General features: G+C 46.3%; 1 protein-coding gene across 13 annotated transcripts in view; it reads right to left on the bottom strand.

Annotated features, from left to right (window-relative positions):
• PLEKHA6 (pleckstrin homology domain containing A6) overlaps positions 1-22016 on the bottom strand; it is a 100612-nt gene that overhangs the window by 61046 nt on the left and 17550 nt on the right. The window contains exon 1 of one of the 13 annotated variants that reach the window (XM_069945801.1): positions 21205-21279. The exons of 11 other annotated variants lie outside the window; for them this stretch is intronic. The gene's annotated coding sequence lies outside the window, so the exon portion shown is untranslated. Of the gene's footprint in view, positions 1-21100; positions 21280-22016 lie in introns of those variants that run through there. One more of the 13 variants, XM_069945812.1, reaches the window with a different exon arrangement.

Raw genomic sequence — 22016 nt, 5'->3', positions numbered from 1 at the left:
GGAGTTTCTTCTAATGTTTCTTGTAGCCTTGTTTGAGGGATTTCCATTCATTCTAAGCGCTGCGGAATCTGTTGGCGCTATACAAACAAATATTATTATTATTATTCTTCCCCGTAAGGGTCCTCCAGTTGTGTGCGATTCCCAGTCTTGCTTGCACGGCTCTTCTGAGGTCTATCCACAGAGGTTCAGATCAGGGGACAGTGAGGGTCCTGGTAAAACCTTCCGCTTCTGCCTTTTGAGGTGGTCTATTGTGCGTTTTAATGTGTGTTTAGGGTCATTACCTATGTGTAGAAGCCTTCCTCTTTTCGACCATAGACTTTTTACAGGTGTTCTCTTTGCTTCTGCAATTTCACTGAATCCATTCTTCCTTCTGACCCTAAAAACCCCCTAAAGCATGACCAATCCCCCCTCATGCCTAATGGATGGAGAGATGTTCTTTTCAGGAAATTGTCGGCCTCTTTTTCCTCCATACCTATCTTTTCTCATTGTGGCCAAGGCCAACCTCATTGGTTCACAGGACTTGTCTACATTCAAACTTTTGAAAGTGAGTTTTCTAGTGAGGATGCAGGAGAAGACATAGAACAATGTACCACAAGTCCAGAGTCTGCTAAGGGTGCGTTCACACCTACAGGATTCGCAGCAGATCCGCAGCAGATTTGATGGTGCAAATTTGATGCTGTGTTCAGTTATTTAAATGAAATCTGCTGCGGATCCGGTAAGTGTGAACATACCCTAAATCTTCCGGAAGATCTTCTACAGTCTCGCCATTCTACAGGCGTCTTTCTCTGAAATTTTTCTTGGTCTTCCAGACCTTTTCTTGTTATCTGCCATTTCTTAAAGGGAATCTGCCAGGTCTGTGGCAGGTACAGAGCTGCAGACACAGGCAGATAGGTGATAGGGAGATAAAACAGATCGAGCCTTTGTCTTTGCTGATGGCCGTTTGTAGTGTTATATTTTTCCTTTGAAGCTGAAGTGCCACAGAGGTGATGCTGAGCCAAAGCATGCACGCCTCTTATCTCTCACACCCTCACAGCCTCCCAGTCTCGAGCCTCCAGTCCTGTATGTCAATTAGCCAAGGAAGGGAGGATATGTGAAAGAAGAGGTGGGGGAGGAGGCGTGCATACTGTGGCTCAGCACCACTTCTTCTGCTATTATATAACTCTGCAAATGGCAGATTCCCTTTAATGACATTATAGCCTTCTCCAGCTTTGTGGACCTCAACCATTTTCATTTCCAGTGTTAAGGCCCTTTTACATAGACATAGACTAACAATGTGCGTTCCTAGAAACCCTCATTCATCCGATAATTGGCCCGTGTTGAAAAGACATCTGGTGATGAGCGGGAAACCGATTAGCTGATCACGTTTTGCACATTTATCGCTATAGGCTGCACATCCCCAGTTTACATAGGAAGATGTGCGGTCGATAGCAATATATTTAAACGCTTGTGAAGGTACTGCAAACGGGCACTGATCTCGCTGATCGGCACTCATTTGCAGCAACAAGGATCGTGTCCTGTAAAAGGACGGTTAGGCAGCTGTTTAGAACAGGGATGGGGGACCATCGGCCCTCCAGCTGTTGCAAAACTACAATTCCCATCATGCCTGCACAGCCAAAGCGAAGCTCTGGCTTAGAAGGACCCAATCTTTTGGGACAAGTCTGGGTATTTATAAAGCACTTGGCCTTTCCCAATGATGATTGTGAACCTTAACCCTTATCGGCCATTTAAGGTCTGAGACTTCGGTCAAAGTCAGAGCAAACAAAACTCTTTGATACTCCTCTCCTTTTTTCACTCTAAGGCTATGTTCCCACAATACAACTTTTTATAAAACAATGTTGTTTTTACATTGTGTGAACATAGCCTAAAACTGTACAAAACCAAAATTGCACTGATATTGCTTAAAAATGTTAAAAAGTGTGTTCCAACTTTCTGCCTTTCGGAGATAATTTCTTCTTCGACTTTCTTAACCGTTCCCAGTCATTTTAACAAGGGGTGCGCAGACTTTTGCATGCCACTGTATAAGTTTATGTGTTCTTATGGCAGCAGAGTACGTGACTGCCCTATCCTAAGCTGATGACATTCAGGCTATGTTCACACACCGTAAAATAAAGGTAAAATACGGCAGTATTTTGAATATAATAATACGCTCCATTGAAGCCAATAGGAAATTGGCCGGCAGTGCACTCACCGTATAGAATGATTGAGTATGACCGTCCAAATACATTGGACATGATGTCATCCCACTCCATTGACCTTCTCCTGGATACTCCATTCAGCACCCACATATCCCAATAAACAAACAGGAATCATGGCAATGCTTCAACTGGAAACTTTTTGGAAATTTTTTTGGGTGATTAACACGACTCAAGAGGGTTGAAGATATGGCAGCTATACTCCAGGTCTCTGCTGCCCGCCGCCCGCCCGCCTATGGCCACCCTGGAGCAGGCTACAGACATAAGCCTAAATTACCTGCACAGCCTACAATTCACTATGATTGTTAGTTACCGCCTTGTAAAGTCTGCACTTATGATGGATGCCAACAGGTAACTACATTACACAGTTATTATAACCCGAGCAATTCACTACCCACTCAGGATGAGTGTACATTACACAAAGTCCCGGACGTGTCCGCGTACAATCAGCCACGTGACCCAGAATTATTACCGGACAGGGAAAAGCTGGAAACCTTTCATATCAACTCAGAAATGATTCTTTCAGATGAGTACCGGGACCCATAGATTATTCAAATCAACTGGTGTCAGAAACGTATATAGATTTGTAAATTACTTCTCTTTAAAAATCTCCAGTCTTCCAGTACTTATCAGATGCTGTATGTCCTGCAGAATGTGGTGCATGACACAGTGCTCTCTGCTGCCACCTCTGTCCATTACAGGAACTGCCAGAGCAGCAGCAAATCACCATAGAAAACATTTCCTGCTCTGGACAGAGGTGGCAGCAGAGAGCATAGTGTAAGACTGGAAAAAGTACACCACTCCCTGCAGGACATACAGCAGCTGATAAGTACTGGAAGATTAGAGATTTTTTAAATAGAAGTAAATTACAAATCTATATAACTTTCTGACACCAGTTGTTCTGAAAGAAAAAACTTTTCACCTGAGTACCCCTTTAACCCTCTTTTCACCAGTCTCTGATATAGACGTATGAACAGCTATCAGCCAATCACAGCTTAGCTTTTGTTTCTCGGAATGAGCAGTCATTGCGTCTGTCAACAGACAAGACAAAAATCCGGCACAATTTGGGGTGGATACATCAGAATGTTATGTGACTGCACAGAAAAGGCAGAAAATAAGGGCCCTATTCCACCGGACGATTATCGTTCGCATAATCGTTAACGATTAAAGATCTCAAACGGCCGCTATTGCGAAAGACCTGAAAACGTTCACTCATTTCCATGGAACGATAATCGTATTTGCGATCGTTTTTTCTTCGATATTTCTTCGCTATTGCGTTCGTATTTACTGCGAACGAGCAACGATAAAAATAGGTCCAGGTCTTATAAAGTGATCAACGATTTCTTGTTCGGTCGTTAATCGTTAACTGCATTTCAACCGAATGATTATCGTTTAGATTCGAACGATTTAACAATAATCTTAACGATAATCGTCCGGTGGAATAGGGCCCTAAGGGAACTCACAGTAAAATCTGCAGTATGAATGACCCATTGTCAGGATGTATAGTGGTTATTACGATTGTTTTACACCCTGGACAGTCATAACTATGGTCCCTCAGAATCATAGGGATCATAGGGATCATTGTGAGGTGTCATTAGGTCTTCTTTAGGGTCGGCCCTGCAAACACTCAAACCTTCATTTATTTTCTTTCTGTATTGTTCAGGTCAATAAAGTGTGACAAAGGTATCTGGACAGAACACACATGTGGACGGCCTGCCAGACACATTCTGTTCTCCATTTATACCTTCTTATCTTATCGCTCGGGTAAAAACAGCACAGGGTCATGAGGTTAGACAAAGCGTATTACTGGGATTAGATGGGGACAGAACAACAAACAGGCCAAGACAGACTGAAGGAATCCTGGGGGGTTATGAAGAGAGCATGGAGCAGCTGTCACTGTGAAAAAAATCTCCAGTCTTCCAGTACTTATCAGCTGCTGTATGTCCTGCAGGAAGTGGTGTATTCTTTCCAGTCTGACACAGTGCTCTCTGCTGCCACCTCTGTCCATGTCAGGAACTGTCCAGAGCAGGAGAGGCTTTCTATGGGGATTTGCTGCTGCTCTGGACAGTTCCTGACATGTAGAGACGGGGCAGCAGAGAGCACTGTGTCAGACTGGAAAGAATACACCACTTCCTGCAGGACATACAGCAGCTGATAAGTACTGGAAGACTTGAGATTTATAAATAGAAGTAAATTACAAATCTATATAACTTTCTGAAACCAATTGATTTGAAAGAAAAGTTTTTCACGACGGAGTGACCCTTTAAGTCACTGCATAGGATCATCCTTTATCATGTGTCGGCACACATTTCTTGCTACCAAACACTGTTGTGTCAGTACTATCAAAACATGTCGGATTGAAATTATCATGCTACAATCATTTACCAGGAAACCTCTCCTGTCACCTCCCATAACACTGCGGAGTAATGCAATAGTTATCTATGTATGATCACACATAATCCAGCACTGCTTAGTATAATATATGGTTAGCCTGGTTTTCTGTGGAACCTCCTAGACTAAAAATCTTCCCATTCCCTTTTGCCTTTCAGGAACACAGAGAAGCTGGGTGTCCTGCATACATTTCATGGGGGGTTTGTAACGACACACATCAGGCCTCATTCACACCTTTTTCTGGTCCGTACATTAATGTCTGTGATCTCATCCCTAATCCGCACCAAAAAATTGTCCGTTTTTGTTTTTTTGCACATCTGCAAAAATTGTACAGTGCTAAAAAAAACTAAAAAAAGGTCACATGATTGTTCTCAGCCTATGACGTTTCTTGGGGAATTCGTATTTTTCTGCAGATCCGTATTTGCGCATCTGTAATGTCCCGCAAAAAACTGCGGATCCCATAGACTTCTATCGGCTAATCATCTAATTATGGTCTGTACTAGAACATGCCCTATTTTTTTTTTTTCTGTATGAATTCCAGAGCCGTAAAACTAATAGCCCTATAGAAATCAATGGACGTAAATGTCAGCAACCAATCAGATTCCACCTTTTATTTTCCAAAGAGTCTGTGAGGAATGAAAGGTGGAATCTGATTGGTTGCTAGGGGCAACTGAGCCAGTTTCACTATACACCATGTTTGATAAATCTCCCCCTCTGTGTGTAAGGCCGATCATAAAGTTTCTCTGACCGCCAGCTAACATCAAGTTGATGGTGTTTTTGCAAAAAATAAATAACGCCATGGCGTTTTTATAGAAATTTTCCATGATTTTAAGGCCATGTGAGGCTGGTCTTATAGACACTGGGCTATAAGACCTGCCTTTTTTACCCCCTGTATACAGAGAAGTCGCACACAGCTTGCACTGAGGTCTATAGTGACATGGCAGGATCTTTGTGTCATACGACCAAATTTAGGGCCCTATTACACGGGCCAATGTTAAGGAGCAAGAGAGCTCCGACCTGTCAGATCAGTGCTCGCCTAATCCTTGTTCCACGCTCGCTGTCTTTGCTATTAGGGGGGGTTGCTTTGATGAACTTAGATCTACCGAGGAGCCCATAGGGGATAGCAGCGGTCTGCCGCCGCCGCTCCTATTACAGCAGACCGTCGCTATCGCTCTAGTTTTGAAAGACAAGGATCAGCCGAAGTGCATGTACAGGAACGGCCGATAATCGGGCCTTTACTGTGTAGCCCTCTTTCAAGGTTTCCCTTCTTTGCTTCAGGAACTGGTTTACCAGTAACTAGTCTATCAATGAAAGCAAATAGAAGAATTACAATCCCCCAGGACAGTAGCACATGTATCACTTTCCTATCTTAGGTGACAGCAGACAAACAAGTCAGCCACCCGCAGCCGCCCGCAGTCACCCGCTCCTCATCTGGCACAAAGTTATTATTCCTACCCATTCATTATAGTGCGACACAATGTCTTATGGAATTTAGAATGTAAAACGCCTGACGATGACCCCAGCCCTAGTAAAGTTCTTTCATTTACACAGCTGGAGACAGATGTTGTATTTCAATCTTTTTTTTTCATCCAGCCAAATTCCAACCACACCCTGCCCGGCCACTCTCCCCCCTCCACCTCGGCAGCAGAAACAAAGCATAGGGAGCATTGCTGGAGCAATCATGGCAAGGTTCGCTCCATTAACCGTCTGCCTACAAAGGAAATAGGCCGCTCGGAAATGCTAGGATCTTCTCTCCGCCGGGTTAATGTACCACTGCAATGTAGGAAATGTTACTGGAGATCCTTAGAGAGGTGATCATGAACGGAGGGCTACTAGTACTCATACGGATACGCTTACATGCTTCAACTACTTTCCAAGACTGATCAGAATTTACAATTTTCTCCCTTCCTGTTGGGTAGAATGTCCACCAGGTAGTGCACAGTGCAATGCTGGTGCTCCAACTAACGCCTGAATGGAACACTCATTGGGGGGAATTCATCATCTGCATACACCAGGGAAAAGGCGAAGATTTTTAACCATCCAAAAATCTGCACCTTTTCTATGACGTACGCTTGCCTGATATGTGGGCAGGGGGGGGGGGGGGGCATGGCAAGGTAGGGAGGAAGCCCCTGATTTATAAGTACACCGGTCTTCATAAATTCCCCCCATTGTTCCTCTTGTAGCAGATGACCAGTCTCATTGTCATTTCTGTCTAAAGGCCCTATTACACCAAGCGATTATTGGCCGTATTTGGCCGATTATCAGCCGTTACGGACGATAATCACTTGGTGTAATAGCTACTGTAATGCTGCATTTACACAGACAGATTTATCTGACAGATCTTTGAAACCAAAACCAGGAACAGACTATAAACAGGAAACAGGTCATAAAGGAAAGACTGAGATCTATCCTCTTTTCAAATCCATTCCTGTCTTTGGCTTCCAAAATCTGTCAGATAAATCTTTCTGTGTAAACGCACCCCCATGCTGCATTTACACGAAGCGATAATTCGCCCAATCGATCGCTTAATGATTTTGAAGCAACAATTTGGTTTTTATAATGATCAGTGTTTAGACGAATAAATCGTTAGAAAAATCGTAAGAAAATTCGTAAGGAAAATCGTTATTGCAATCGTTTTTAGGATCGCTTAAGCCCATCTTTTACATAGGGTGAATCTTTGAAAGACTGTTTACACGAAGCAATCTGCTAATTTTTAGCGAACGATGAACGACAATTTGAGAACATGTTGAAAGATCAAAATGAACGATTTTTCGCTCGTCGCTTGATCGTTTGCTGTGTTTACACGAGACGATTATCGCTCAAATGCGATCGTTATTGCGAAAGTTCGAACAACAATCGTTCCGTGTAAATGCAGCATTAGAAGGCAACTGTCAGCAGACATGCACATTAGGCCAATCCCTGCCTGTTGAAAAAAAATTACAACAATAACGACGATCTTCTGGCCGACACTCCGTGTAAGGCTCCGTGTACACAGAGCAAAACTGGCGGAATCCTTCCAGCCTCCCTGTCATAATAACAGTCTATGGGAGGCTTGTGCGCCTCCTCTCTCTGCCCTGAAGAATTAACATGTAGACTCATGATAATTATGATAGGGAGGCTGGCGGGATTCTGCGGCAGAGATTTCCGCCAGTTTTGCTCCGTGTGCACGGAGCCTAATAGGGACGGAAGCAGCAAATCGCCACTCTCTCTTAGGGCCCCCTATTCCACCGGACGATTATCGTTTGCATAATCGTTAACGATTAACGATCTCAAACGACCGCTATTGCGAAAGACCTGAAAACGTTCACTCATTTCCATGGAACGATAATCGTTACTTATGATCGTAATTGCGATCGTTTTTTCTTCACTATTTATTCGCTATTGCGTTCGTATCTACTGCGAACGAGCAACGATAAAAATAGGTCCAGGTCTTATAAAGCGATCAACGATTTCTCGTTAGGTCGTTAATCGTTAACTGCATTTCAACCGAACGATTATCGTTTAGATTCTAACGATTTAACGATAATCTGAACGACAATCGTCTGGTGGAATAGGGCCCTTATGGGCCACCCAGACAATCTAAAGATCACCCAAGGAGCCCCTCCCGCAGCTGCTTGAACCAACCCACCCGCCCCCCATCAGGTCAGTGCTCACTTGCTCCTAAATATCGGCCCGTGTAATAGGGCATTAGGAGGAACAGAATGGCAAAAGCTGGATCACTGGTTGGTGGAAGCACTGCCTGTCTGATGGTAAGGGCAGAACTTGGCAGCATGAATAGATGAACCCTACTGGTCATGTATGAGACAGGACCAGATCCGACTGGTGTAGGTGGCGTAATGGTCCCCATACACCTTGTACTATAGTTGGCTGAGTGATGTCGGAGATTATAGCTGTTGGAAGTGATGGAAAATCACCACCAACCCCTTTGTTCAGGTAGAGGTAAGCCACAGAAAGAGCGCTCTCATTGCGGCTTACACCTTCCTCAGAGAACGCAGGTACGATCGTCCGTATCAAACGTTCCTGTACATGAGGAGAATGGGAGGGGAAGATAACTGACGGCTGAATGATTAAACAGCTATTGGAGGTGTATGACCTTAAGAAACGTTTTCTTGCCACCCCCTGGTCCCCCTGGATGGAAGGTTGTCTGGAAGGACTTATCTGAGCGTTATGGCTGACCCTTCACGGCAGCTGTTTACCCTATGACAGAAGGACATTCAGCAGGACAATGTACCATGCCAGGGTCATCTAGTCAAGGACTGGTCCCAGTACCATGCAGCGAGTATTCAATGCTTCCCCGGCCTTCACCGTTCTAATAACTAATTCCTATAAAGCATCTCAGGGACAAGATAGAGCGGCCGCCGGTGGCCGCTCTATCTCATGCACATGGCCCTGATGACTAATACCGACACCCAGTGAAATCTATGCAAATTCCTGCCAATCTGAAGGTCCCATGCACTACTAGCTAGGGGTCGCTAATAAAGTGACCATTGACTATAAGTACTAGGCTGTAAACCAGGGATAGGGAACCTTTGCCACTCCCGCTGTTGCAAAACTACAATTCCCATCATACCTGGACAGTCGATGGCTGTCCAGGTATGATGTGAATTGTAGTTTTGCAACAGCTAGAGAGCCGAAGGTTCCCCATCCCGGCTGTAAACCCTAGTGGGGACAATTTCAGTATATAACTATGCTGGCTATGCAGGTATATATAAACGGTTGGCATCTGTGGCACTGAGCTACATAAGGAAACAAAACAGTCTTGCACGGCCATCATGTACGTGATTACACATTCCTTATAAAAAAAATACTTGATTCCAGTGGCTACACCAGAAATACAGGATTATAATATCTTCTGTATAATAAAGGGTTATTAGAAGTCATGGAGAAAAGCAGCAATTCTGCAGTGTGCAGAGCGGAGGGGAGATGCGGACGAGGGGCTTGTGCGAGCCTGCCCTATCTAGATGTGGTCTGTCTCCGCTGACAGTCAGAGGAAGCCCGGCTTCTCAACACCAATTTACAACATTCCACAGATAACATTTACATAAAGTGTTGAGTAACTTTGTAGATTCTTCCACTTATCTTACATGATCTTCTCCTTCATTCTTGCCTAAAGGCTTTGTCCACATCACCATTGTTGTTTCCATTGTTCTGCTCTGTCTAAAGGCCCCCATACACCTTCATGTTATACACACGTTATATCTCCCGCCTGCCCTCCCTATACACCAGAACATTCAGCACTGCCGGGCGTTCCTGTACTCTGTATGGGGAGGGGTAAGCCGCAGCGGGAGCTCATCTCTCTTTGAACAAAGGGATCGGCCAACAATGGTCTAAAGTGTAGGGGGACCTTAAAGTCATATTACACGGGCCGATGCTTAGGAACAAGAGAACCCTGACCTGTCAGATCAGCACTCGCTTGCTCCTCGTTTCCCCGCTATTACTCGTGCCGACAACGAGAAGGTGAGACCGCGAAGGTGCGGGGAGCTGCGGGAGGGGCAGATAAGCTTTAGATCATCTGGGTGGCCCATAAAAGAGAGAAGCGGTCTGCTATTACAAGGAGCAATGGTCAGCAGACTGTAGGTTTTTTTCAACAAGTTGAAAGATGAGGATTGTTGCCGTTGCTATTACATCAATGATTACTGGCTGAATATGAGTAAAACAGGCGGAATGTCAATTCTTTGAGTGAAGAGTGGAAGTGTGCGAGGCGTGCGAGACGTGCCACCAACACACTGAGGCAGGCGGGATTCTGAGCAGAGTCCGCAGCTGGGGCTCCGCTGTGGAATTCCGCTTCTGTTTTACTCAGGGTGATCACACCCTTAACCCCCTCCCGCCGGTGGGCAGTAAATTAACGTCACTGCAGCAACATTAATTCACGCCATAGGATGACACAGGTGCAGGAGCTGCGCCTGTGTCATCCGTGGCGGGTCCTGGCTATCAATGAAAGCCGGAGACCCGCCGCAACTGCGGCTCCGGTGCTAAGAGTTAACCTTACAGCTACTGCGGTCAGCACGACCGCAGCATCTATAGGGCTTCTGACAGAGGATTCTCCCTTTACAGAGTCTGGTGTCCATTGGGGCTCTGTGAAGTGATCGCAGAGCCCCGATGGTAGCCATGGAAACCGGAAGCCTCAGGCTTCCGGTTTCCTGGCTATGGAAGCCGGCGGGGGGAGGGAGGGAAGGCTGGGCGCACAAGGCACACGCCCATGAGCTCTGCCACCTCCCCTCTCTCCCCTGCCGCTGTCACTAGATAGTAACAGCGGCAGGGGACAGAGAAGAGGGGGGCAGACACAGGGACATCAGCTTCTGGGATCATTATGATCCCATAAGCTGATGTCCTAAAACGACCTGGGCATCGAGGAATCAATGACCCCAGGTCGTGAAAGGGTTAATTTATATATGTTAAAAAGGAATATAATGGATTCAAAAATGGATGCTGCTGTATGCCATACTATACAATCTATTTCTCATTGAGACCCAATTAGAGACAGCAGTCGGCACTGCACTTAAACACTAGATCATTGCATCAGGCAGAAACGGGCAGATATTGCTCTGTGTAATAAAGACAACGATCAACCATGAAGCCGATCATTGCCTGATCGTTGTCTTTCAGTATAAACATATTTTTTAAAAGGGTATTAAAAAGTCGTCGGCCGCTGGACGCACCTTGCTACATGTAATAGGAGGTGCGCAGTCGGCGGCTATTAAAAAGAGTATAGAAGATAATAAAGTTATTACTTATCTCTCCGCACTCCTCTAGTGTCCCGCTGCCTGTTCCCGGAGCCACTACTGACATTTCCGAACCTGCCTGTGCAGTGACAGGCCGCTCACTGAGCTGCCTGTCACTATAGAGACGGCGTCAGTGAGGAACAGGCAGGAGGACAGCGGAGGAGCCTGGAGAGGTAAATACAAACTTTATTATTTTCTATATAGCAAGGGCTGCCAGCATGGCTACATACATATCTGTGCCGTCAGTTCTATTAGTCCACGAACAATACAAGGATCATTCGTGTGGCCAGACAGATTATTCTGCTGTGTAACGGGACTGAAACAAGCGCTGACCTCACTGATTATTGCCCGTTTACGTCCTTGCACAGTCCCACTAGCTCAGTCCGGTTTTCCTTGTCCGTGCGCTGTGTATGATACTTCAGCTCAGGCCCAGTTTGGTCAACTTCATTTATTGTGTTAATATGACTTAAATGGGTAGTTCACCAAACATTTTTTATTTTTAGATTTTTTTGATTTGTACTGTACTTCTATAAAAAAAAATCTTGAGTGTTCCAGTACTTATCAACTGGTGTATGTCCTGCAGTAAGTGGTGTATTCTCTCCAGTCTGACACAGTGCTCTCTGCTGCCACCTCTGTCCACGTCAGGAACTGTCCAGAGCAGGAGCAAGTCCCCATAGAAAACCTCTGCTGCTATCCAGACTGGAAAGAATACACCATTTTCTGGAGGACATACAGCAGCTAATAAGTACTGGAAGACGGGAGATTTTTAAAATAGAAGTAAATTACAAATCTATGTCACTTTCTGGCACTAGTTAATTTGAAATAATTTTTTTTTTGGTTAAACAAACCCTTTAAATAAATGTGGCTTATCGGGTTGTATAATAATATACAATATATTGGGTTGTATAATGATATATGATATAATATATTGGGTTTAACACTCCCACTTTACAAAGAGACTATGCACTCTGAGGTAATATAATCCAATAGTGAACGGGAATACATTTGAATGTCTTTTCGTTCCTCGTTTCTATTACATCTATTATTATTATTATTATTATTACTACTATATCTATTATTTATTATTATTATTATTATTATTATTATTATTATTATTACTATATCTATTATTATTATTATTATTATTATTACTGCTCCATATCTAGATACATACACGCTCTTTTCCTGGACGACATATGGCGGCGCTCACTGACTTATTCCGTCCGCTTTCACCACCAGTTGGATGTCACCGACTAGTTAATAGGAGTTTGCCTTCCTGCAGAAATCATCTTCATTGCGCTAAGTAAATTGAGTTAATAAGTCACGTCGGCCAATGGTAACTTTGTTATCCCAGTAATTCTCATTTATTTGACTTGCCCTTATTTATTTAGCCTTCAGCTCTCTGATTATGTGTGTCTAGCGCCATGGACATTCATGACAGCAGGCTATGGGGAGTAAATAGATGGCAATTATTTAAAGGGGAATTAGGGTGATTTTTTTTTCTTTTAAATCAACTGGTGTCAGAAAGTTATATAGATTTGTAATTTACTTATATTTAAAAATCTCCGGTCTTCCAGTACTTATCAGCTGCTGTATGTCCTGCAGGAAGTGGTGTATTCTTTCGAGTCCACAGTTCACCTTTAAGGTGCTTGTTGGAGGGAGAGACAAGAGAACTGGACTACAAGATCCCAAGTCTAGTTTATTTTTTCCCCAATGTCAGATGCCACATTGTGCAGACAAATATCTAATGTCAATAGCCACCGCTCACAAAGTAAACATACAGACCGGCAGCAGCGTCATAAACAGCAATGAGAAAGATTGCCTAATGATAGTCCCATAAAACCCTCCCCAGTCCGAGCACAGTAGCAGGGCGTAATAACAGAGACTGAGGCTCAAGGTTCGCCCGTCTCTTATCAACATTTCAGGTGACCCCCCCCCCCCAATAAATGACATCATCAGCAGTGACACAATCCCTCAATAACTCAGTCTATGCCCCTTATATGGCACGGAGTGATGTCATTACTAGTGATAATATAACACTATATGACATCATCCCATTCTCATCATATGTGTACAGCCTCTGGGCAAAAAAACAATTACATTTGGTGTATTAGCAGACAACGATTAAACGAGACCTATTTTCATCGTTGATCGTTCGCGCGTTGATCGTTCGGTGTAATAAGACGTCATTTGTTCTATCACAGTAGCGATGACAGGGCGATTTCAAGAACCATCATAAGTAACTATCATCGTTCCGTGTGATTGGTTGAAAGATTTCGAATCGTTTGAGATCATTTAGGCTGGGTTCACACTACGTTTTTGCAATCCGTTTGCAGTACTGCCCCAATCCAAGGCTGTGTGGACTGCAACCTCCACCAAGAGGTCCTGTCCCACAGCGGTGCTGCTATCCCTGGGCCCAATGAGGCCAGTCACAGCCATAGACTGATGGTGATATGAGCGCCATCTATGATCCCGGCACAGTCCTGTACTGTTATCCTTACAAGTAGCAGTGTCTATAAGCTTCATGATGTTACACATTAGTTCTGATCCATTGGCAATGAATATTATCATTGGGAGAGCTGTAACTCATATCCAGTGTAACACATGTATTTGCTTTTACAATAACTGATTCATCCCGGAATAATATACATGTTATGATGGATAGAACATATTTCCATGATGACCATTTATTTAACCCATAAAGATAGTAATCATATTGATCCAACTATTTGTATATATGCAGCAAGAACGCACCATAGGCTGTGAGTGTGCCGGAGGACTATAGCTGGTGAGCAGTGTGAGGTCACATACAGCAGTGCACGCTCACCTCATACTGATAGGCACAACTCTATAAGTTACAGGTCTGCAGCCTACCACCTCCCAATGTCTCTGGCAGAGCTCGGATATGGATGCAGTGGGAAAGTAAGTAAAAGAAAATGGTGGTTTTCTTGGCACTGACCCCGTCGTGGACGTGGTGAACGAACCTTGTAGTTCTGACACGGATCATATGTATGTAGCAGGACAAACCTTTATTACAACGTGTTTCCAGGAGTTGAGGCTCCTCTTCATCAGGCATGTATCCATTTTATAATAAAAGTAGTCACTGGTCAGCCAGTACATGTATTTACTCTATATAGTGTAGTTTTTACTATTAGACATTACTGTACCACCTGTGACGTTGTGCCCACAGAACCCGTTCTGGGTCACCAATGACTACTTGTATTATATAATGGACACTATGGTGTGATGTCACATGCCTGATGAAGGGGAGTCTCAACTCCTCAAAACACGTCACAATAAAGATTTTTTCCTGCTACAAATGTCGGCTGATCCTTTGAGGTTCGTTCACCGGGTCCATGAAGGGGCCAGCGCTCAGAAAACCACAGATTTTCTACTTTTTTCCCCCGTTAACATGAACTTATTACCTATCTGTGTTTATGCAATGACAGGAGCGGGGGAAATGGGAGCGATGACAGGAGCGGGGGGGAGACGGGAGCAGTGACAGGAGTGGGGAGAAGGGAGAGGTGACAGGAGCGGGGGGAGACAGGAACAGTGACAGGAGTGGGGGAGAGACAAGAGCAATGACAGGAGCAGGGGAGACGGGAGCAGTGACAGGAGTGGGGGAGATGGGAGAGACAGGAGTGGTGACAGGAGCGGGGGAGATGGGAGCGATGACAGGAGCAGGGGGAGACAGGAGCAGTGACAGGAGTCGGGAAGATAGGAGTGGGGGAGAAGGGAGAGGTGACAGGAGCGGGGGGAGACAGGAACAGTGACAGGAGCGGGGGGGAGACAGGAGCGGTGACAGGAGCGGGGGAGATGGGAGCGATGACAGGAGTGGGGGAGATGGGAGCGATGACAGGAGCGGGGGGAGAAGGGAGCAGTGACAGGAGTGGGGGAGATGGGAGCGATGACAGGAGCGGGGGGAGACGGGAGCAGTGACAGGAGTGGGGGAGATGGGAGCAGTGACAGGAGTGGGGGAGATGGGAGCGATGACAGGAGCGGGGGGAGACGGGAGCAGTGACAGGAGTGGGGGAGATGGGAGCGATGACAGGAGCGGGGGGAGACGGGAGCAGTGACAGGAGTGGGGGAGATGGGAGAGACAGGAGCGGTGACAGGAGCGGGGGAGATGGGAGCGATGACAGGAGCGGTGGGGAGACGGGAGCAGTGACAGGAGTGGGGGAGAAGGGAGCAGGTGACAGGAGCGGGGAGAGGCATCCGTGCTGCCATTTGTACAATGACCTGTCCTATTTTTTCACAGCAAGGATCACAACACAGATGATGGATGGTGTGAATGCACACATAGGATTTAATGGGCCCTAAAATTGTCTGTGGTCGGGTCGTGTGAATAAGGCCTAAAGGGACTCCAGCATAGATGGCTCCAGGTGACAACTAGCTGGGATTCTGTTGACTACCCTTCTTGTCCAGTGTGGCTCCATAGGGGATCATTGCTATAGCATGTTCCATACAAGAATGTGAGTGCAGCAGATCCCTGTGTATCTGTGTGGGTGTCGGATCCATTGCTTAGTGTATCAAGGTATCTCTGTATCATGTTACATCCCACCATACCATCCCATTCCTAACATACCAAAGGGATGCGGAGGGCTGCAGGTCCCCGGACAAACACACTTAACGCCAACTACTGTGATACAGAGACAAAACCAGAAAGAACAATCTGATGTTTACTATGCAATAAACCACACAGCTAAAAAACAACCAAACCCGACAATATTTACGAATCCAGCGTAAACGTTTGTGTCCGTTCTGTAATAGAGCGGCGTAAACAGAAGTCAGATAGAGCGGCCCTCAGAGCTGCCAGCAGCTGTACGCAGCCCTGTCACAGCCTCCATTCTCTTCTAAAAGGACCAGGGACCTTGGAACAATGTTTGCAGCGGAAAACAAACAAGCCCTGTATACTGTCCTATTAACCATTGCCGCTACTGGGCCGCCACCACCTGCTTTACACGCCACAAAGATGGGGTCTATTAGGGGCCTAAAAGTAAGAGCTGACAGTGCCCACTGTGTGTGGGAGAGTGCGATAAGGGCGATATGGAAAAGCTGAGAGCGCAGGAGGGAAATGTGTAACCTCCCGAAATAAATCACACATGAAAGAGAAGCTGTCACATCCCCAAATACCTAAACCAGCAGCAGAACTTAAAGGGGAAAGCTCGCTTTCTGGTGTCAGAAAGTTCTACAGATTTGTAATTTACTTCTATTAAACAATCTCCGGTCTTCCAGTACTTATCAGCTGCTGCATGTCCTGCAGGAAGTGGTGTATTCTCTCCAGTCTGACACAGTGCTCTCTGCTGCCACCTCTGTCCATGTCAGGAACTGTCCCTATAGAAAACCTCTCCTGCTCTGGACAGTTCCTGACAAGGACAGAGGTGTCAGCAGAGAGCACTGTGTCAGACTGGAAAGAATACACCACTTCCTGCAGGACATACAGCAGCTGATAAGTACTGGAAGACTGGAGAGTTTGTAAATAGAAGTAAATTACAAATCTATAGAACTTTCTGATACAAGTTCATTTGAAAGGGAAAAGAAAAACATTTTGCCAGAGTTCCCCTTTAATTCCTTCCCTTTTCCTGAGAATGAATAACCGACAACTGGGTGGTCTCCAGTGTCAAAGATGCATGACGCTGAGTGGCTCGTTCCAATCCATGTGAACAGTGCTATAGCAGCTCCAGCAGCTCCCTTCAGCACTGGGATGGTAGAAGAAGCAGCGGAGGGTCCTGCTCCTGCATCCCCTCTGCGGCTGATTCTACTCCCAGCGCTCTGTGGACTCTCTCCCAGTATCTGTGGACTCTCTCCCAGTATCTGTGGACTCTCTCCCACCATCTGTGGACTCTCTCCCACCATCTGTGGACTCTCTCCCAGTATCCGTGGACTCTCTCCCACCATCTGTGGACTCTTTCCCACCATCTGTGGACTCTCTCCCACCATCTGTGGACTCTCTCCCACCATCTGTGGACTCTCTCCCACCATCTGTGGACTCTCTCCCACCATCTGTGGACTCTCTCCCACCATCTGTGGACTCTCTCCCACCATCTGTGGACTCTCTCCCACCATCTGTGGACTCTCTCCCACCATCTGTGGACTCTCTCCCACCATCTGTGGACTCTCTCCCACCATCTGTGGACTCTCTCCCAGTATCTGTGGACTCTCTCCCACCATCTGTGGACTCTCTCCCAGCATCTGTGGACTCTCTCCCAGCATCTGTGGACTCTCTCCCAGCATCTGTGGACTCTCTCCCACCATCTGTGGACTCTCTCCCACCATCTGTGGAATCTTTCCCAGCATCTGTGGAATCTTTCCCAGCTCTTTCATCCAACTGGAGAACACGGCATAGAAGCCGGGACACTTTCAGAAAAAAAACTATGCGCAATCGTTACAAGAAGGAAAAATCCATTGCAAGCATATCCTCAGGTGTCTGGACTCTGAGACTTTGCCCTATCTGGTGGGACTAGTCCACATCCTGACTACTGGACATGGATTCCAAGTGGAATCCGCAAAATCTGCGATGGGAAAAATCAGTACTGTAGTCTATAAGAGTAATGAGACAGACTCCCATAGAAATCACTGGGGCACAGACACAGAGTTAGTCCCAGGCATGCGCCGACTTATTGCCTTCCAGCCGTTGTGAAACTACAACTCCCAGCATGCCTGGACAGCCTGGTTTGCATGTTGGAAGTTTTAGTTTTACAACAACTTGAGAGCTATAGAATGGCTGGCAGCCGGGCCCCCCCTCTTCAGGTGCCCCACACCCCTGGCAGCATAACACGCCAATCAGTCACACCAATATACACACCGATCCATTACACCAATATACACAGCAATCCATTACACCAGTATACACACCAATCACACCAATATACACACCGATCCATTACACCAGTATACACACCAATCACACCAATATACACACCGATCCATTACACCAGTATACACACCAGTCACACCAATATACACACCGATCCATTACACCAGTATACACACCAGTCACACCAATATACACACCGATCCATTACACCAGTATACACACCAGTCACACCAATATACACACCGATCCATTACACCAGTATACACACCAATCTATTACACCAATGTACACCAAACCATTACACCAATATACACCAATCAGTTACACCAATATACACACCAATCAGTTACACCAATATACACACTGATCTATTACACCAATATACACCAATCCATTACACCAATATACACCAATCCATTACACCAATATACACCAATCCATTACACCACTATACACAACAATCTATTACACCAATATAAACAGCAATCTATTACACCAATATACACAGCAATATATTACACCAATATACACACCAATCTATTACACCAGTATACACACCAATCCATTACACCAATATACAGCAATCCATTACACCAGTATACACAGCAATCTATTACACCAGTATACAAACCAATCTATTACACCAATATACACCAATCTATTACACCAATATACACACCAATCAGTCACACCAATATACACACTGATCTATTACACCAATATACACACCAATCAATTACAACAATATACACAACAATCTATTACACCAATATACACAACAATCTATTACACCAATATACACAACAATCTATTACACCAGTATACACACCAATCTATTACACCAATATATACACCAATCTATTACACCAATATACACAACAATCTATTACACCAGTATACACACCAATCTATTACACCAATATACACACCAATCCATTACATCAATATACACAGCAACCTATTACACCAATATTCACCAATCCCATACACCAATTTACACACCAATCCATTACACCAATATACACCAATCCAATACACCAATATACACCAATCCAATACACCAATCTATTACACAAATATACACACCAATATACACACCAATCAACCCTACACACCAATATCAGCATAGCGATCAGCCGCCCAGGGCACTATCACCAGGATTTCCGGAGAGTTTTATCACTGCTCAGCCAAGAAGCTTTCTTCTCCATACTGATTTTTAAGACTGAAAAAAAGAAAAGCGTTTTTCACGCTTTTGGCAGTTTTTCATGCTTTTTTTCTCATTTAAAATTGTTTTCAATTTTTTTTTTCAAAATCATTCTTTTTTTTAGGTCGAGTGAGCCTTGCATTCCAGATTTTTTTGAAGAAGAAGAATTGGTGAAGAGCTGCCAATATGCTGTATCTATAGATGTATTTTCTGGTGTTTTTACCCTCCGCTATAGAAGGCATGGCCCACTGCCATTTACCAAAACTGCAAAAACACCAAACCAGAAACCATCTTGTGTGCATCACCTATTATTCTTCCCCATTGACTCTCAGCTAACATCTGGCCGCAGCCATTCCGACCCCCCAAACAAGCCGTGGGCCAAACTCAGAGTGTGAACCCGGCCCTATCCTCCTAGTGACCTCACAATCTCAGGGTCACCTGTATTATTGGACGTAACCAGCACAGGATGTAAACAAGTCCCTGTTCACACACAGCAGTCAGGGAAAGGGTGAGAGGCAGGATACTGGGGGGATTGTAATGTAATACAAGACAGAACGACAATGGTATTACAGCAGAGGCAGAGAAGTCAGGTGTGAACATTTCCTTATATAACGCAGCCCTCCCTACACAATCCCCTGAATAACTGCAGCCCCCCGCTACAATGACCTGAATAACCGCAGCCCCCTGGCACAGTCCCCTGTAATAACCGCAGCCCCCTGCCACAGTCCCCTGTAATAACCGCAGCCCCCCTGCACAGTCCCCTGTAATAACCGCAGTCCCCTGCACAGTCCCCTGTAATAACCGCAGTCCCCTGCACAGTCCCCTGTAATAACCGCAGCCCCCCTGCACAGTCCCCTGTAATAACCGCAGTCCCCTGTAATAACCGCAGCCCCCCTGCACAGTCCCCTGTAATAACCGCAGTCCCCTGCACAGTCCCCTGTAATAACCGCAGCCCCCCGCACAGTCCCCTGTAATAACCGCAGCCCCCCGCACAGTCCCCTGTAATAACCGCAGCCCCCTGCACAGTCCCCTGTAATAACCGCAGCCCCCCTGCACAGTCCCCTGTAATAACCGCAGCCCCCTGTAATAACCGCAGTCCCCTGCACAGCCCCCAGTAATAACCGCAGCCCCCTGCACAGTCCCCTGTAATAACCGCAGCCCCCTGCACAGTCCCCTGTAATAACCGCAGCCCCCCGCACAGTCCCCTGTAATAACCGCAGCCCCCCGCACAGTTCCCTGTAATAACCGCAGCCCCCTGTAATAACCGCAGCCCCCTGCACAGTCCCCTGTAATAACCGCAGCCCCCCTGCACAGTCCCCTGTAATAACCGCAGCCCTCTGTAATAACCGCAGTCCCCTGTAATAACCGCAGCCCCCTGTAATAACCGCAGCCCCCTGTAATAACCGCAGCCCCCCTGCACAGTCCCCTGTAATAACCGCAGCCCCCTGTAATAACCGCAGCCCCCCGCACAGCCCTCTGTAATAACCGCAGCCCCCCGCACAGTCCTCTGTAATAACCGCAGCCCCCTGCACAGTCCTCTGTAATAACCGCAGCCCCCTGCACAGCCCCCTGTAATACCCGCAGCCCCCTGTAATAACCGCAGCCCTCTGTAATACCCGCAGCCCCCTGTAATAACCGCAGCCCTCTGTAATACCCGCAGCCCTCTGTAATACCCGCAGCCCTCTGTAATAACCGCAGCCCTCTGTAATAACCGCAGTCCCCTGTAATAACCGCAGCCCCCTGTAAAAACCGCAGCCCCTGCCCTCACACGTACCTGCTGCGCTCGGGGTGTAGCAGAGCCGTGGAGCGCTCGCACAGCCGGGCCTCCCCCGCACACAGCACGGCCGTACAGCTAGCAGGCTGCCGCAGCCATCTCACCTGTGCCCGGCGGTGACAGCGCGGTGACAAGTGACAGCCACTCCCGCAGCTCACACCGATCCCGAGAACTGGCCGAGCAGCCGACCCCGCCCCCTGCCCCGCCCACCGGAGCTGCTCTTATCAGGGACGCTCCCAGGTGCTGTGTAACCCCGCCCATCCGTGTGCCCCGCCTCCCCCGACCCCGTATATAACCGCATTCATACCGGACCGAGCACACACCGTCATACCGCACACAGGAGCGGGGCGGGCGACATCAGCGGATTCCCAAAGCGTGTGTTCACATGGGGCGGATGAGATTCACAACATTCTGCAACTAATTATCAGTTCCATTGTCTGAATAAGCAGATGAATAGGAGAGTGTGCGGCATGAGACGTCACCATGGGGTATGATGTCATCATGGGATAGTATGTCACCATGGGGTATGACATCACCATGAGGTATGATGTCAGCGGTGTTAAAGTATAGAGTATGATGTCACTATTGGGTATGGTGTCACCATGGGGTATGACGTCACAATGGGGTATGATGTCACCATAGGGTATGATGTTAGTGGTATTAGTGTGCAGCATGAGACGTCACCATGGGCTATGATGTCACCATGGGTTATGATGTCACTATGGGGTTTGATGTCACCATGGGTTATGATGTCACTATGGGGTTTGATGTCACCATGGGGTCTGATGTGACCATGGGTTCTGATGTCACCATGGGGTATGACGTGACCATGGGTTCTGATGTCACCATGGGGTATGATGTCACTATGGGGTTTGATGTCACCATGGGGTATGACGTGACCATGGGTTCTGATGTC

This window comes from Dendropsophus ebraccatus, chromosome 11, assembly GCF_027789765.1.
Source record: "Dendropsophus ebraccatus isolate aDenEbr1 chromosome 11, aDenEbr1.pat, whole genome shotgun sequence".
Classification (NCBI taxonomy): domain Eukaryota; kingdom Metazoa; phylum Chordata; class Amphibia; order Anura; family Hylidae; genus Dendropsophus; species Dendropsophus ebraccatus.
This window is presented reverse-complemented; position numbering and strand designations above follow the sequence as displayed.